This window comes from Strix uralensis, chromosome 3 (genome assembly GCF_047716275.1).
Source record: "Strix uralensis isolate ZFMK-TIS-50842 chromosome 3, bStrUra1, whole genome shotgun sequence".
Lineage (NCBI taxonomy): Eukaryota > Metazoa > Chordata > Aves > Strigiformes > Strigidae > Strix > Strix uralensis.
The window spans coordinates 72,425,025-72,443,119 of NC_133974.1; the positions used below are offsets into that span (position 1 = coordinate 72,425,025).

Here is an 18,095-nt window from a genome sequence, read left to right on the forward strand (position 1 = left end):
TTTTGATTTCCTAAAATACAGTTTCAAAGCTAAGAGAATACTTTAATGTCAGTGGAGAAAACACATTGTTTCCCAGGCAACATGATGTAACATGTGCCAACAGACGGTGTCTGACACACTAAGGAGTGTTGTGATATCTGCCATTAAATATCAAACTGGATGACAAAAAAAATCTTTCCTTATTCTCATACAAAACAGCATTCCAAAAATAAATGGAAAGAGAAAAGAGGAAGGCAAGCAATGTTTACAGAATAACCACAACAAACACACTATTCTTTTAAAAATATCTTCCAAACTTCCTCTTGACTTGCAGTTGAAAAAAAACTACAGTCACCAAGCATCTATTTCAACTGCTCTGTCGAGTTTCTTCTCTTCCTGGGTCAAACCAGGAGGAAATAAAACATCTCCAAAACACTAAGATATCCAGATGATGCAGTTTAGTTCTCCAGGAAAGTATCGCATTTATACTGTGTTCAGATACTTACGGTAACAAATAACGGAAAGCATTAGCTTTTAGATAATATAGTGGTGACTTAAAAGTTGGTCCTTCAAAGAAAAATAATTTTGGATATATTAACAATAATATATTTTGTCTAACGAAGGATCTAGAAAAAGCAACTTTCATTCAGAGTAAAGATAGCTAAATTGTGGCACTGAATGTAGTTAATACTGATTGCCTTCGGGGAAAAAGTACATGCACAATCATTACAGGTCAGAGTTTGCACACTGGAAACCCCTTTTACACCAATATGACCAGCAAAATCAGACACAAATCATTTCTACACAGATCAACAGAGGAAATCTCCCTAACCTTAGGTAATGGCTTCATGTCAAAATCCTTTCACACCCGTTTCTTCTGTCATTGCTACAGTTGTCAGCCTAGGACTCTACTCATAAAATTATTACACCTTTGTTTTTCTTTTGAAAAGGTTAAAAAAGAAAAAAGTATACTAAAGACAAACCCATACGTGAAGAAAATATGTGTGTTAGACTTACAAATCGAGCATGCAACGCTGACCATATCCTTCTTGCTGCCTACTTTAAACCTGCAATGCCATGGTCAGCCCTTTCTAATGCACTGTCTTCAACGGGACTTTAGGTTGCCCAGCTTACCCGGAGCACAAGGTGGGATTTTTTTCCTTTTCATTATGCTTATTTTCTGACTTACAGGGTTCTTGGCCTTTCATTTTCTGGTTGCTCCTTCCTAAACCTAAGCCACTATTTCAGTGGGACCAGAAGAACTGTTGACATGTTGCATGGTTTTCTGATCCAAGACTAAAATGAACATATGCATACACTTCACACACTAACTCATTTTTTTTAGATCTGTACCCTGATCTGGGTTACAGTATAGTCCAGTAGGCAGTGGAGTCTGCTCTGCAGAAGGGGTAGAACAGTAACTCTCTGAGAATCACTAGCAGCAGGGCAGGAAGATCTCAAGTCAGCATTGATAAACTCCCATAATGTGAAACCACCACCTTACTTATTTTCGTGCAATGTCAGCATTCATGTACTGTGCCCATAGCCTTTTTGGTTGCAGTTGATTCATTTTTAAATAGACAAATTAAATTTAGTATGTGAAAGGATATTCTTATCAGCAACTAATTTTATTATTTTTTAAATATAAAGTCAATTTCAAACCCCTCTAACACCTGAAATTACTCTGAAATGCATGTGAAAGACATGTAAGTCAAGATCCCTCGGGAAAAAAACAAAACATTGCAAAAACCTCTGTGTAAAGACATACATACATGCACAACTGTATACACAGAAAGCTAGCAGGTATTATACATGTTTGCAGAACATGCTCATGTGCTACCTTGAAGACAGGAATGATATATGCATTTAATCCTGCACTATTGGCAGTGGAAAATAAATTATTATTTTAACTGACGCCTTTTCAAATTAGATGTATTGCTTTCCAACAGTCAGTAAAATAATTTAGCATATTAGAATAGGAAATCAGAAATTATGATAAAAATGTAATTTAAACCTAGAGGTCCAGGATTTAATTTGTTCAGTCTCAAATAACCACTTCAGTGAAAACATGGTGTTGAAAAAAACTTGGTCCAGGTCTTACTACCTACAAACCATTTGTCTAATCAATTATTAGTTCATCAGAGACTCTAACACACAAACAAAACCAGATATGACATGCTCTGTGTGAATTTACTGATGTGTCCTTTGCACTCAGGCTATATGAACATTCATGTACACTATCTTATCACTTCATCGGAAGCTGATTAGACTCATACACTTCCTTGCTGCTTATATGTGTCTGAATGGTTAGAACAGGAGAAAAGGAATAACAGATGTTTGATTAACTAAACTGCTTTTGAGAATATGTAATTCAAATAATTTAGTCTTACCTAATATTGAAATGTAATAAAATTTATTTTCAAATAGCAAAGATTTGATTAAGGAAATTTGATTTCACAGTTGGGAGATTTTGAAAAAAATATGTAAACACACACATAAGTATATATATTCTTTTATTTACACATATTTATATATGTAGGTTTTATCTGGGAAATAAAATATTTCTTTCCCATTTCATTCTATGCTGCAAGTTCTCTCCCCTTAACAAAAGAGATCATATTATCAGTATAAGGTTCATCATTTCCCAGGGCTGACCTCCTAGGCCTGAGCCACATTTATTCATTCCCTCACTGAGATAAGATACATATACATACAAATTGCACTAGAAATCCAAGGACCTGCCTAAAGCCAAATCAGGGCACACACACATACACACCCCTTCTGCCACTGAAGTAATTTCTTTAAGAAATGAAACACTTATAATTCAGAACATCAAGAAGATAAAAAATACAACAGGTTTCATGAGCCTTCTATATTGACTACCAAATCTAGATAGATCGTAATGCATATACCTATAGCACCCCCTGGGCTCCAGAATTAAGGGAGTTGATGCAAAAATTGAGACTGCAATTCTTACAGAGAATTTCTCAGGAACAAAATGAAAGAACAGTGAATTTTCATTGTGTGATCCTTTTGCCTCTATAGATGAACTCTGCAAAGTGATTTCTGTGAAGTCTGCAATCCATAATATGCAATTATACAAAATATAATGGGGAAGACTTTCTTCATCCAGTCCAGAGACAGAGATCCTACTATGTACAGTTGACTGTTTTTCCACTTCTTAATTCCAAATAAGGTTGCAACAGCAACTATGAAAACAACAAATTAAGAATCTGTAGATCACCCTGCCACACAATATTAAATGTTCAGGATAACAGAAGGAATGGTGGGACTGAAAACCTAGATGTTTTGTCAAGTAAATTCTGTTTCTGATTCAAGCACAGTGAGACTATTGAAAGCATTGCTATTTTTCCATTAGTAAAAGATGTTGTTAGGGGTACACAGACAAATGAACAGGCAAGAGAAGAGAGGAAGAAAAAAAAAATAAACAAGCAATGATGGCTGGAAATAAAAAAATTCACAAGGTGTATAGAGGGTGCTTTCATCTGAGGAGAGGTTTGATACAGAAGCTCTTTTCCAAACAAGTCTTTTAAGCACTAGATAGCCTTTTAAAGATAAAAATAAACTGAAAATATAACGTTGAAACATTTAAGGATGTGTTTGCGAATAGAACAGCTGTGCCAAGTAATACTCGGACAACAAGACTTTGCATTACTATAGCACTAGCAGCATGAAGATTTCAGGAAATCTGGCTACATTAATTAATTAAAGGCATATCACAGTCACCTAGTGCTACACCTGCCTAAGTAAGAAATGGCAATAGGCAAGGCTCCTGGGAGTCACAAAAGAAATTATCAGCAGAGCCAGAATTACAGTGAGGGGACAATGGGTCAGGAGAAGTAAAGAACAAGACCTAGGCACAACCTGTGCATGTGAAACAGAGCCAGGAAAAGTCACTTCTGAGTCCTGCACTGCAGTCAGACAACTCATCTTCTTCCTGTACATGACTCACTTTCATAAATTATAATCTAGTACAATGACTGGTGTATCTGAATGGATTTTCTAAAAGATAATCTCTGCCTTGAAAATTAGTTAGAATCGCATCTTTTCCGATGGTTAATTATCCTCTCCTTAAATATTTGCACCTTTTTTCCAAGCTTTTGTCCTTAATATATTTTCACTTGCTATCTCAAGGAGATTTCTATTATCAAACTATTATTCACATACAGAAGTTAATAAACCATCATCATTTATAAGGCTGATGGCCTTTGGTTGAAACTAAGCCAGATGTTCTCCTGGAGCTGTCCTACAGTTTAAGGGTTGCTTTAGTTCACAGCACCAGACTACAGCTTCTCCAAAGCAAAATCTCCTGAGGCACATATAGTATGGAGCTGAGGTTCCTCAGCACCAGCTCTCTTGCTTTCTGGGCCTGTTGCTGTCCTGCTGCACTACTTGCTAATGTGGGCACATCCACAATATGTCAGGACAAGCACAGTGTGCAGCCTTTATTCCCAGACCAATCACATGATATGTGGCCAAAATAACACATGAATTGTTTGTTGCAACCAAACTAACCAAACTGTCCAGATTACCCTAGACCAAATCCTTTTTACAAGTATTTTGTCCTTTAAATTTTCAGCAATGCTTTGGTCTTCCTTCCCAAATACAACTTCTGTTTTGTTCCCTTGTTGAAATACTTTCTCTACTCTCCTTATTGAAGAGAGCAAAAAATAAAACAGATAGTGACAACAAGAAGGAAATAAGCAAGAAGAAAAAAGCAGTGACTGTCAGCCAGTAGAAAGTTCATCAGCAAAGGGACTAAAGAGTTTTCTTCTGAATCAGGCATGAAGTGGTAACTGCAACCTTATGCTGAAGAGAAATAGTATGGAAATACACAAGTAACAATGCTTCAGCCTCTGCATTACAACTTGCAACAGCAAAGCTGAATATGCCTTCTAGCCTAAGCCAAGCCAGAGTATGCACCACTGGGGGATCTTTACAGCAGCGTTGGGGGCAGTTCAGCTGAGCTGGTGGTGAATTCTTCCTTCACTTCCCCCTGCTTCCAGGACAAAGAAGGCTACAAAGACAGGCAACATTACTTCAAGTTTGCTTTACAAGTATTTGCTATGTTACATTCTGCAGAAAGGATGAACTTGCCAGCAGACTGCAAGAAATCCTTCACCGGGATGGAGGAGGCCCATATGTCTTATTTACATTGTGCATTACATTGCCTTATAAACTGACCCACAGGTCAAAACCAAAACAAAATCTAACACAGAGAGGAGAGGTTTCTTTACCTCACAGGCTGAAACATCTGGATCAACTAAGACAACAAAGTTGTTGGCTCAAATACATACCATCCACAGAACAGAAAATCAACTTTCCTGTTCTGGTTGCCAAGCAAAAGTGAAGAAAATTGCTGAAACCAACCAACCATGTCCTTTTATAACTATTTTATTTTACTTAAGGACTCCCATAACAGGCTAACATCCTCCAAAGTTAGCAGGCAACTTAGAGAGATGACTGACTTTGCTATTTCAATTCAACAGCCATTCTAGTATGAACAGAACAGCTCTGCTAGGAGGAAGAGAGGGAAGAGTAAGAGATGAGGAACTAAGAGGGAAGAGAGGAAGAAGAGAAGGAGAAGTGGAAGGAAAAGAAGCTGTCATCAAGTAGGAAACAATGTCAGTGTCTCATTTACCAAACAGGGCTAAGGTTCATGGCTTAAAGTTCATGAGTCTCAATGATTTAGCAAGAATCTATGAACGCTGACAATGCAGAACAGTGAATGCATTTTGTATTGGTTCTTCATTTCATCCATAGTATTTCTTCATGTCCACACTGTCTGCTTTTTTAGGATAGCAGTATCAACAGTTCCATGAAGGGAAAGGGAACAGGTCATGAAAACATTATCAATCACTGTGTCCACAGAGTTTTCTTAATTCCAATATTAAACCCAGAAGTTATACTAGAAATAAGAACAAGGAAGACTAAAAATTGCATGTTAGTGACAGCATTCCTAATATTTTTAAATGTACATATCACTTCCAAAGTACAGATATTTTCCCAAGGTAGGTTGTTTTAATACTAATATGACACTGTGAATTAATACAGTGCTAAGAATAGTAACTCTGATAATGTAAATCATTGCTCAGAGCCATAAACTGTGGGGAGAGATGGAAAAGACTGAAAAAGGAAGGCTGAGGAGAAGAGAAGCCAAGAAAGGAAATTGCATGAGAGATGTGGGATGTGTAGACAAGGTAAGGAAACAATATAAAAAGAAGAATGAGTGACAAGAATGTGAAAAGCAAGATAAAAGTGGTCATAAAAAAGAAAGCAACAGAGACTAGGGCCTAGATCCAGAAAAGCTCTTATGTTCTTAACTTCAAGTATGTTATTAAATATATGAAGCACAGTACAAATAAAGTTAACGATATATATTGCAAGACAGAGGAATTAACAATCAAGGAAAGAAAAGTAACAAATCAAAGAGCAATAATATCTAAAGAAAGAAGAAGAAAGGTCAGCAGAAGACTAGAGTGAAACTAAACACAGAATGTGAGCCATCCTTGTCATAGGGTGCTTTCTAATGAGTTTTCAATGTTAAAGAATCTTTGAATAGCCTATAAATCATACACGGTAATTTCTCAAACATGGGTAAGTTACATATCATTTGACAAAATAGATAATCATTTAACAAAAATGTAATTACATAGATGCAACTGATAACAGTTTGACTGCAACGAGGTGTAAATAACATCAAGTCCAAATCAGTTATATATATGTACACACAACCCCTTTCTAATTTTAAAGGGGCAGTTTCGCAAACATGAAAGCAACGAGGATTAAAATCAGTTGAGAGCAAACATTTGCCTAGAAAATATGAATGGTATTGGAAAACTTTTTAAGCATACTTTACTAGCTGTTGGGAAAAGCCATAATTCATCAAAATACAATGGTACAGAAAATACAAAGGAAAATAAAATTTGGTTCAGCTTTGGTTTAGAAGATGAACAAGTGAAAAATTATAAATTTAATAATAGTCTGGGATAATAAAACTTTAGATTCTCAAATCATAATGGTAAGCTTAAATATGTACAGAGAGTATATTCGTAAATTGAAAACAGATAAAGATGGCATTTCAGCAATTCTAGAAAATTAGTAACTGAAAGGGACACAACAATAAGGCAGCAGTTCAGGCAAGGAAGGAAGTTTTCTAAAATATTTTGGGAACAAAAAGGAATCCTAATATTGGCATCAGACAATTCTTAAAATGAAACTTCGATATTCTCAGTAACAGTAATGCAGAAAAACTACAGGAGCATTCAGTAAGTCTGTTCTGGTTTGGGAAATCAAGGTTTTAATTAAGAATTAGAGACTAATATATTAATATCAACCAATAAGGTTATACAAGTATATTATACATAAGTATACAGTGATTCCTCTCAAACTAACTGAATAACTATTAATTCAAGATATTTGGCTGATGAGAACAATAGCACTGTGTATTTTGCCTACTGTAAGGCATTTGATACAACAGTGTGACAATTTGACTAATGTAAAGGTATGAAACAAAACAAATTGTCATATATTAAAATGAAAGAAGACTGTCTATTAGACTTTTAAAAATGCAGTGGTCAACGGAGAAACACTAACAACCAAGCATGTCCTACTGCAATTCATAGGTTATGTTTGGCAGCTGTACTATTTTTTTATATTTTGTATTTTCCTCAATGCAAGAATAATAGCTTTATTAACCAGATGTGATGAAAAATACAATATTTAGAATAATAATAAAAAAAAATACTACTTTTAATGAAGAGAAACAACATGGAATGTATTATAACCTTCCTTCAGTGAAGCAGTGTAATTTCCATTATAGCTAAATATAAAGGCATGTATATGGCAGCGGGAAAGGGAAACAAGCCTTTTGCCAGACAAAGTGCTCTGCCCTGAGGAGAAGCGACTGACAACGATGTGAAGTACTAGCAGACAGCTGTTCAGGAGCTGCCAATATCACCACGTGCCCATAGGGTTAGAGCAATCCTCGTGTAATATACCTCGTGTAATATACACCTCGTGTAATATAGGGAAAAATGGAATATCAGGAAGAATCACATTTGCCTCTATTTGTCACTGACACACCATCTGCTGAAATAACACATATACAGGCCAGAAACTAACAGGACTTTTTAACACTACAGATAATTACCCATTGAAAAACTACTCTGTGCTTGTCCAGACTGATTTAAAGTAATCTTACAATGAAGCAAAGAGTTGCTTTACTAAACTATCCATAATTTCGAAAAGAAAATAATTTGGAGAGGTCCTATAGGTTGTGCTACACAGTAAGTCAGCCAGGATGGTTTGAGCAGATCTTTTCAGCCACACAAACTCTGAAAACAGGACTGTAAAGGCCCTGTGTGATTGTACTGTGGGAATTATCCATAAGGCAAATGCTGTAGCAGAGAGATGTGTTCCCTGAGGTCCCCCTCACAAATCTTCACAGAATCAACATGTCAAGAGCAATCAAAGCCAAGAGGAGAACAACATAATGGACTGCAAGACACAGTGATGTGAAAAACCTAAGCAGCAAAATGTTTGTAGGTAGTACAAAGAATGTACTGAGTGATACAGAGCAAACATATGGAAAACCAACATAGCTAACGACCAATGTAAGAGCTTATTTGAAGCAGCTCTTCAAAAAACTCATTGGTGTCTTAATGAGGACAATAAAAGAGAAAATAAAACTCTAGCAAACTAAATGTAAAAATGCAATAAGACAAGCCAAAAAGGGTTGAGAAGTAACTTACAAGGGGTTTTTTTTGTGTTGTTGGTTGGTTTTTTTTTTTAAAGTACATCAAGATCGGGAAGCTTGCCAGTGTCTAGAGGTCTGAAACATAAAGATGTAAAAGAAGCACTGAGAGAAAATAAAGCTATAACAGAAAAAATAAATTGTTTTCATCCATGCTCATAGCAAAGCGCTTCAGAGAAAGTCAAATAACAGAACCTTTCTTAAGGGGAGGTCGTTGAAGTATCTGTCTGAAAGGTAAAGTGTCAGTAAAAAGGGCTATAGAATAATCCACAGAGAACACTAAGAAGTCACCAGGACCAGCTGGTGAGGTTTAAAGGAATGCAAGGGTGAAGTTCTCATACCAAAGGACAGAAAAAAAGACAAAATGGGATGTCAAATCTTGAAGGGATTTGGGAAAGGAGGAAGAGAGAGGTAAACCTAAGGTAGCTGAGAACAAGTGACCAGACATCTCTACCCAGTAAAATAACAGAAACTGCTACAAGGAACGAAATTAGAACATCCAGAAATACAGTATTTGGAGAAGTGTCATCATGGGAGCTTCCCTACATGGATTTTTATTCTGGAGTCAGTACAAATGTGAAAAGAAATTAAGTAATTCAACAAGCTCTGTCTCCCAAGAGCTCTCAGAGAAACCGAGATGCTGCAGACAGGCCCCATGGGACTAAATAATTAGTGAAAGGTAGGACACAAAAAAAAAATTACTGGTTAGGATTTTTTCCACAGAGGGAGATCACAAGGGAAGTCTTTCTATTAGTGCCCCTGTTATTTAATATTTTAATAAGAGACCTGAAAAAGAGGGTGAATAGTGATATAACTAAGTTTGCTGATGATACTATGTTAGGGTAGTAAGCGTGAGGGCCAACTGCAATGAGTTGGAAAAGGATTTCACAACATAAGGTAGGTGATGAAATGGCAGCTGGAATTCAGTAAAGATCTTAAGGTTGAAGAGTATATTAAACAAATAATTGCTAAAAATTTGGCTTATTTAGACTAGAAAAAAAAAACAAAGATGAGAGGAAATCTGACTACGCCCTATAAATACATTAGGCATGAACATCAAGACCTAAAAGGTACTTAAGCCAAAGAAAGAAAGCTGGCACTGCAAACAAATTTAGTATGGAAATTATAAGCCTCTCAGCTGCCAGAGTGGTGAAGCTCTGTATCAGCCTGTCCACAAGAGGAAAAACAGCCTAACTGGGTTTTAAGATAAATGTGAGTAAGCACTGTGAACAAATTACACAATCTGGTTGCTATGACAGTTCAGTACTGGGTTAGCCACCCAACTTAGGCTGGATTCAATAAATGAAACTAAACCAAAAACTTACCATTACGTAGCAGATGCACTATGACTTGTGTCTATGCAGAAGCAAGTCCTAGTGTCTTACCTATGCCCATGTAAATTTCTGCTTAATGCAACTGTATGATTCTGCTTCTCTTTAGATCAACAGAGGTGAGTTGCGTGCAAGAAGCCTTCAGTAACTCAGTCACGCGCACAGGACTCTTATCACTAGAGACATAATTAGATTTAAAGTATTTTTGAGAGAGAAAGAACATTCCACTTTTATCCAAAATGTCTGCTTTACCCTTTGATTATGTTTCTGTGACAGCAGAGGTGGCTTTAAGTGTGAAGGTCCAGTATTTTGCAAGCAGTTATTTGACTTGCCAGAGCAGATCCAGCACTGAAACAAATTAGTGATACGTCAGTTAGTTAGCACAAGGAAGGCAATTAGTTAATAAAAATAAGGTCTATGTTATCAGTTGCGTTCAAAGCTGTAGCAAGGGTTTGAAGTGATTTCCGCAAACCTAGCATTGGCGAGCAGCTGGGGTGTACAAAAAACAGATTCCTTTTGGGGTAAACTGAACTGAAATCTCTGCTCCAAAAGTGTGCCAAACGCACCCCTGGCCCCTCACAGGGCCATTAGGATCTGAACAGAAGACTGGTTCTTTGGGCAGTCTCAAGCCATGCGTCTGGCATTGTATGTCATCTGGGATGCCACGCTCTTACTGTCCCACCACAGCACTGCCAGACATTCACAGGGTTGGACTCCAATGGCTGGAAACTCACCAGAAAGGTCACGCCAGGAGAGCAGGGTGCGACAGGCATGGTCCTACCCGAACCCTGGAGGGGAAGACCTAAGCCAGCCCAGCATTTACTAGAACTAGAAGACCCTGGTTGTTTTATACTGGTAGCAGGTTGGGTTGAAGGGTTGTATAAAACCAGGCAGCTGATATGAGCTCACTTCATAATGTATACATTTCCCAAGCACAAAAATTTTACCTTGACCATGATAAGTTGTCCAGTGTTTTGTCTAGTTTTCAATCATTTAAGTTACCAAAGATCAGATTTGCTGAATGGTTTGTGTTACTTGCCTCAGTTTAATCCCTGTGGGAAAAAGATTAGTTGCTGATGCCTATCCTTCCTTTTAAAAAATAAAATAAAATATCATAACTGACTTACCATCTAAACCATAAGGTTTCTTGAGTCTCTCTTGACTCAGCTTTCTCTAGCTTTTTCTGGTTTATTTTTAAAGGCATTTCTACAAGTATATCCTTCATGTTGCTAGGTTTCAAGAGAAAAGAAATAAAGGAAGAAAACAAATCAATATTTTTTTAAAAAGACAGCTCTTTGTCAAAAGTCCAAAGGGAAGTATGAAAGTAATCTTCTTCTGTTACATGTGTGCCAGCCTTCCTTCTTCCCTAAATTTACTTTTTCATTGTGATGGACACTTTGCATACAGAACTGTGCCAGTGAGCAACAGCAAATGCTTTGTTAAGGAGGAAGACTACCCAAGAAAACGAGGTATTAAGGAAATAATTATGAACTCATACAATTCATATGTCATAAAATTACAAAATTTCATTTAAGTAGTGCCTTTGATCTCCTGCTTTAAAGTCTGTGCATGTGTATGCATGTGTAAGCTCTTGTGGGTCTAGTACACCAACATAATACAGAAGCATCACTGAAATGCAGCCATGTTTGGTGCAAAGCAGCTGCTCAACAGGGTATAGCAACATACATGACAGATTAGGACAAGAAGCAAATCTATGAGAAATGTGTCCAGTTTAAATTAAGGTTGACAAAACAGAACAATCAGATTGGCTGGGACAGAAATATTATCACTCTTTACTTTCGTGAAATGTGTCATCAGCTCTCTAATGACCACATGAAATCAAGAGTTCAGGGTTGTTTTCATATCCAGAACTGTCCAGGCAAGATAACAATGCCTGTACAGAAAGTGCCCTTCGGACAAATCCAGAGGAAGTCAATACAAGCAGAAATTGAATGATTTCTTGGGATGGTGGGGACACAGTTCGGCATCAGTTGTGGACGTATTTGCATACTGAGCAGCAGCACAGTCTGAGATTAATGGTATTTTGGAATTAATAAAGCAGGTTGCTGATTTATAACAATATAGCAAGATGAGCCCGCAAATATCATTCAAGTCGATTGCTTCAGAACTGGTGATGCCAATAAAATGAGACCCGGCAATGAAATGATTCCTACAGTATCACTGCAAAACAAAATCTCAGTGATCTTATTTGTAAAGACACAACCAGCTTATATCTACTTGAAGAATTCCAGATTTATTTCTTTGTAGATTACTCTCCTTTAATTATTCCATTTAAGATAATCAAACACAAGAAAAATGGTATTTTTATTGCCTGTAGGGCTTTTCTATATTTTCATTAATGTGTAAATATAACTAATTGTTTTAGTGCAAAGTCCCACAAAAAGATATTTTCAGACCCAACGATTATTTTTGCTTTAAAAAAGTAACAAGTTTTATCATTTGGATTCTAGAACATACTTAAATGGTGAACTGACAAAATTCTGTCCTTTTGTTTGTTAATCTAACTTCTGCAGTAAGTAATGGTAACAACAGAAACTATTAAAAAAGAAAAAAGAAATAGCAGAGATAATCCAAATTATAGGTCTGGGAAATTATAAATAAAATTACTTTTAGCATCCAATATGAAAAAGGGCTTTTTTCACATCAAAGAGATCTGCAAAGTCCAAAAGTCATAATACACAAATTCTAGCCACTGAAAAATCAAAAGAAATAAATATATCTTGTAGAGCTAGCAAATTGTTTTATATCAGATAATTATTTAAAAATCTTTTCCTCCAGTTTTATCTTCTTTCTCAGACTAGTTACCAAGCATCAGCTGAATTCTGCCAGACTGAACTGCTACAGCTACTGGCACCTTGGAATGTGTTTTTTTTTTCCTAAAATTAATAAAGAGGATTATTTTACTCTTGCAAAGTCAAATGCTCATATCCATCTACAAGAAAGCATTGCACAAATTTCTTCCACATTCATCTGCAGTGTTGTTGCCCGCCAACAAGGAAAAAAATAAAAAAAAATGGTGAGAAAAATATACGGTCATATTTTTAAACTGTGTCTTCTCAAGGAAAAAATACGGTGTTTAAATTCCAATTACACTATTTAGACAGAAATGGAAATGGCCTTCTGAGTCACTGAGTGTAATTCTTCCTACCAAGCCTTCACCACCTGCTGCCAACTCACCCTGTCTCTTACAAACAGGGACATGTCTGAGTTTACCCCTCCCCTGCCCCTGGAAGGCTGACCCTATTACCTTTGCAGCTCCGGTCTGAATTTATTTACAGTCATACTCTTTGTGTTTGTGTCAGCAACAGCTTTCAGGACAAGTATTCATGTCTCATCAAGATAAACATATTACAGCAAAATCATCACCTACAGCATTATGGCATAAAGAAAAACATCCTCGACACAAGTCAAGTTATTACCTTTTGCCATTTTTATTTAAAATTTATATTCATATGTTAGCATGAAAGGTATTAAATGAACTCTCTACACTTTAATGTTTAGCAAGTGCATTTTATGTTTTATATACATAAAAAAATAAACTTTTGTTTTCACTTTTCATTATTTTTATATTTTATTTACTACCAAATGATCTTATGTTTCCTTGCACCACTCACCAGGTCTCTAGAGTACATCTACACATACAGTATAAAGGACCGGGGCTTAGCTTTTTTCTGTAGCCTCCAAGGGCTCCGATGAGGTTTGCTTCTTCCTCCCTTCCTTCCACACACCCTGGTGTGGCCTCCTGTACCCCTTCCTCAACTTCTGGAGATTCCACAGTGAGATTTGAGTAGCAAGACACATGTAGGAACCCAGTCCACATTGGCTCTGCCCCTTCACTTTCTACTTACACTTTTCCCACAGTACTCTCATTAATTTTACTCTTCATTTTCTCATTCTCTTTCCATCAGTATCTTTCCCCACCACTCACTGTGCTACACTGTGGTGCCTGAGGAGGCAGTGCAAAAAAGACATCGGATTAGAAACTGCTGTGAGAAGGAACTCTAGCTGTGAGGAAGAGGTGAAAGAGATACCCTGCTCACTGTCCGCAGCCGCTTGCTCCTCAGTGACATTTCAGGTAGCGAGCATTAGGCACTGCCAGCAAGACACACATGGCCAACACTCCACAGGAATGATTTATCACCGAACTGAGGCAGCAAAATGACAAGGTCTAAAATATGATAGTGACAGTCTAAGATTAAAATCCACACGTGACTTCTGATCTCCCCCCATAGCAACAGTGTTGTCTACCTCTCCAAATTGCGGTGTGGAAATTCTCAGGGACTCACAGGGTTGCTGCAGCTGGGAAGGACCTCGGGGTCCCCATCATCTAGCGCAATCCCCCTGCTCAAGCAGAGTCACCCACAGCAGGTCGCTCAGGACTGTGTCCAGTTGGGTTCTGAATATCTCTAAGAACAGAGTCTCCACAACCTTTCTGGGCCTTTTTTTGTGCCTTCTGTGCCACTGTTTGCCTGTCTTCACAGTGAAAAAAATCTGTTTGGGTTTGTTTGGGGTTTTTTTTCCTTTTTTTAATATTTTCCTTTTTTTTTTTAATATTTTCTTATGTTCCCTTCCAGAAACAAAGATGACAGATCAGCACAGATGAAGTTAAGTAAATAAACCAGTAAGCAAAAAAGAAAAGGCGATAACACAGATCCTCTAATTTAACTCATTGTATTTTACCTTTTGCAATTTCTCTGGTTACCACAGAGATTAGCACATTTCTTGAACTGGGGACTCATGTTCACAAGCCTTATCATTAAGTTGTGGGAAGCGACAGGGCATCCAGCTCTGAGGTGAGGTCTTAAAATTCCTGTAACGTGCATGGCGGTATTGTACGAACTCATGAAGCAAAGGCAAACAGGCAACACTGGGTTAGTATTTGTTTTATCATCTAATGAAGAAACATATTTTTTTTAAAAAGCAGCATAAACCATCTTCTATCCTGCACATGCTTCACTTTATCAACAAACCCAACAATGCAAATTTTTAAACAAAAATATCTATAAGATTGGCTAATAAATTTCATCATGTTTGCATAATAAGGATGGCTTTTTCGAATTGCTTTCAGTTTCTGAGTCAGGTATTCACACATAGATGCTGTTGCACTTCTGACACTGCAGCAATACAACCAACAGAATTTGGGACATAGGTTTTTTTCAGCACCTATGGCGATGAGAGGAACTGCACTGAAAAACTAACATGCCTCACCACTGCTCTTTGTACTTCAGTGCAATCATTAAGTGAAATGTGTCTGTTCAAAATTGATTTTTTTTGGGGGGAAGAAAGATTTCAAACAGTCCTTCATCTAATGCCTGGTCATCAAGGTATAGATCAGCAACACAGAGAAAATAAAGTGCAGTAATAGCCTCTGCACCTCCCAGTGATTCAATACAGGGTCCAGGCTACAGGCCATGAAGGGAAATCAGGAGATTCCAGCTTATTTCATTACGTCTTTTTCACAAAGCCTTGTTCTCAAACTTTTATATGATATCAAGGCATATCACTTAGGGATTCAAATTTAAAATAAGCCTTTGAAACTTAAAAGTAAACTGCAAAGAAAGCATATGTAATTTGGAAGAAAGAGAAATAGAAGAAAACCAAACGAAACCAAACCAAACAAACAAATAAATAGAAAGGAAGTAAAACATACCTATATCCTACTATGGGGGAGAAGGATTTTTGGAAAATCATATTTATCCGAGAAAAAAAACATAGTTAAATTAGACAAAACCACTATTCAGTAGTAATTACCAGATAAATTTTATCTACTGAGTTTAGAGCCTGTCTTAAAAAAGTAGAAAGACTCTCACTTTGTACCAGGAAGAGCCTCTACAATAAAATGACAAATTTCACCAAACACTTGATTTCAATATCATATAATGTAAGTATTGCTCAGCATCGACTGAGATCAAAATACAGTATTTCACTTCATACCAGAAAAATGACACACTGCCTCACGTACATGACTGGCCTTTAATTGATTTAAGTCCTTTCACCATTATGTCTCAGCCAATCGGCCAAGGCACCAGCATGTGATTTCAGATCATGTTTACTATTGTCCTTCTACCTAAATGATCGATTCTGGCTAAGGGGCCGGGGTGGGGGGGGGGGGGGGTCATCACATCATTCTCTCTCAACTGCAGCGTAGGATTTTTTACACCACCTATAGCACACATTAAACAAAGTACTACTACACCTGAAATATTTCTTATTAAACTTAAAACGTACTTTAGGCAACACCTGGAATGCATTTGGTTTGGTTTCTGTTGCTTTTTTAGGCTTCTCAACTACACAGCAGGACACAGGAAAAAAGGAACATAGTAAGAAAAGTAAAGTTAGAGTAAAAAATAAATCAAAACAAAAAAACCCCCTAACTTCTAAGCCTTTCCACAGGTGTTACAAGGTGTGCCCAGCAAAGGTTCAGGGTAAAAGCAGCACTTAAAATTGAGTGTGAGGGACAGAAACTGCAAAAAAACGAGTTTTTTCTGACTTACATTGATCCCAGCAGGCTGTTGCCATTCCCTCTGCGGGGCTCTCACTGGCTGGGGGGGTCACATGACACAGGGAACCAAAATAGAAAAGTCTCGGGAGCAAGGAAGCTGAACCAGAAGCACATTTGCAAGAAAAGACATATCGTGGGCACAATAACATGCCCTTAGCAGCAAAAGGTGATAAATTTAGATGGGAACCTAGGCTGTATGAAAAAATGGGCAATGCCTTGAACCTTGCAGCCTGGCATTGGCCACCTTTTTGACACATGGGAAATGTTCTCTGCTATAAATCTCAGTCTGCGTCTGTACGTAACTAAACCTGGCAACTGCTCTAACAAATCTCAACAAATTACCAGACCTTAAAAGAAAATAGGATCTATTATATTTAAAAATAAATCTATTACAGTTTAAAAATAAACTCCCATCGCTGGAACCATTTTCATCTTCAGGCTAAGGTTTTTAGTGGTTTGTTTCTAGAGAGGAAGCAATTTTTTTTAAAAAAGCATATGCTCTTAAGATAACTGGGAGAGCTGTAAACACATTTCAAGGACTGATTTCAATTGTTTCACAAGTAAAAAATATGGTTGCAGACCTATACACTAGTAAAACATGCACCATAAATCTGCAATCATAAATAAAGACAAAGTTCAAAGAATCCAAGGCTGAACAGATGAATTAGTGACCAAATGCAAGATCTATACAACAATAAAATATAGTCTGATTTCGAGGTTGCTGTTTAATTATGCCTGTTAGAAGAGCAGCTCTTCCAGTTTTGTAAAGCTTGTAGAAAATAAGTTCCAGCAAAATACTGTTGTTAGGATTACAGGAAATACACTTTACCATTTGTAACAGTTAAATTTTTCAACATTTACTAGTTTATTTGAAATTAGATTATTACAGTTTTATGTTCTACAAAATATCAGGCATTTCCTTGTTTCTAGTGAACATCAGGACAGTTATTGTAGAAGGAGGCTTTACTGAAAGATACTGAAAGAGCAGTATGAAGACTGTGATCAATGAAAAGAGAAATATGCTGCATATGTTAACAGGACAAGGACAGGAAATAATTTCTTGTTCTAATCCTTAAATTCAATCACCCTCACCTTGCACTTATACGGCAAAATATTGAAATGCCCACCTTCAATGCAAATGGCTCACAAGGGCTTTTGGATAAACACAGAAGTAGAGAATGCAATGCAAAATCCTGTATAGCAGACTCCCACTGTGCAAGAAAAATTAAATTAATATGAAGAGGAGTCAAGAAACCAAATTATTTTTGCATTAAAAAAATGCAAACATAATTTTTCTTAATAGTAAAATCTCAGATTAAATTTCCCCCCCCATGTACATATGTATCAAAATATATATGTAATGAGAGAATATCTTCAATCAAGACAGACACTTCGATATTACAAAACCAAGATCTATGTTATTCTACAGCATATCCCAGTACTTACACACGGTAGCATAAAAATATCTCTGTATCTTCCTTGTTCT

General features: G+C 36.9%; 1 protein-coding gene across 1 annotated transcript in view; it reads right to left on the reverse strand.

Annotated features, from left to right (window-relative positions):
- ESR1 (estrogen receptor 1) overlaps positions 1–16,624 on the reverse strand; it is a 158,911-nt gene extending 142,287 nt beyond the window's left edge. Inside the window, 1 exon segment of the mRNA XM_074862837.1 lies at positions 16,602–16,624. The gene's annotated coding sequence lies outside the window, so the exon portion shown is untranslated.
- Between the last annotated feature and the right edge of the window lie 1,471 nt (positions 16,625–18,095).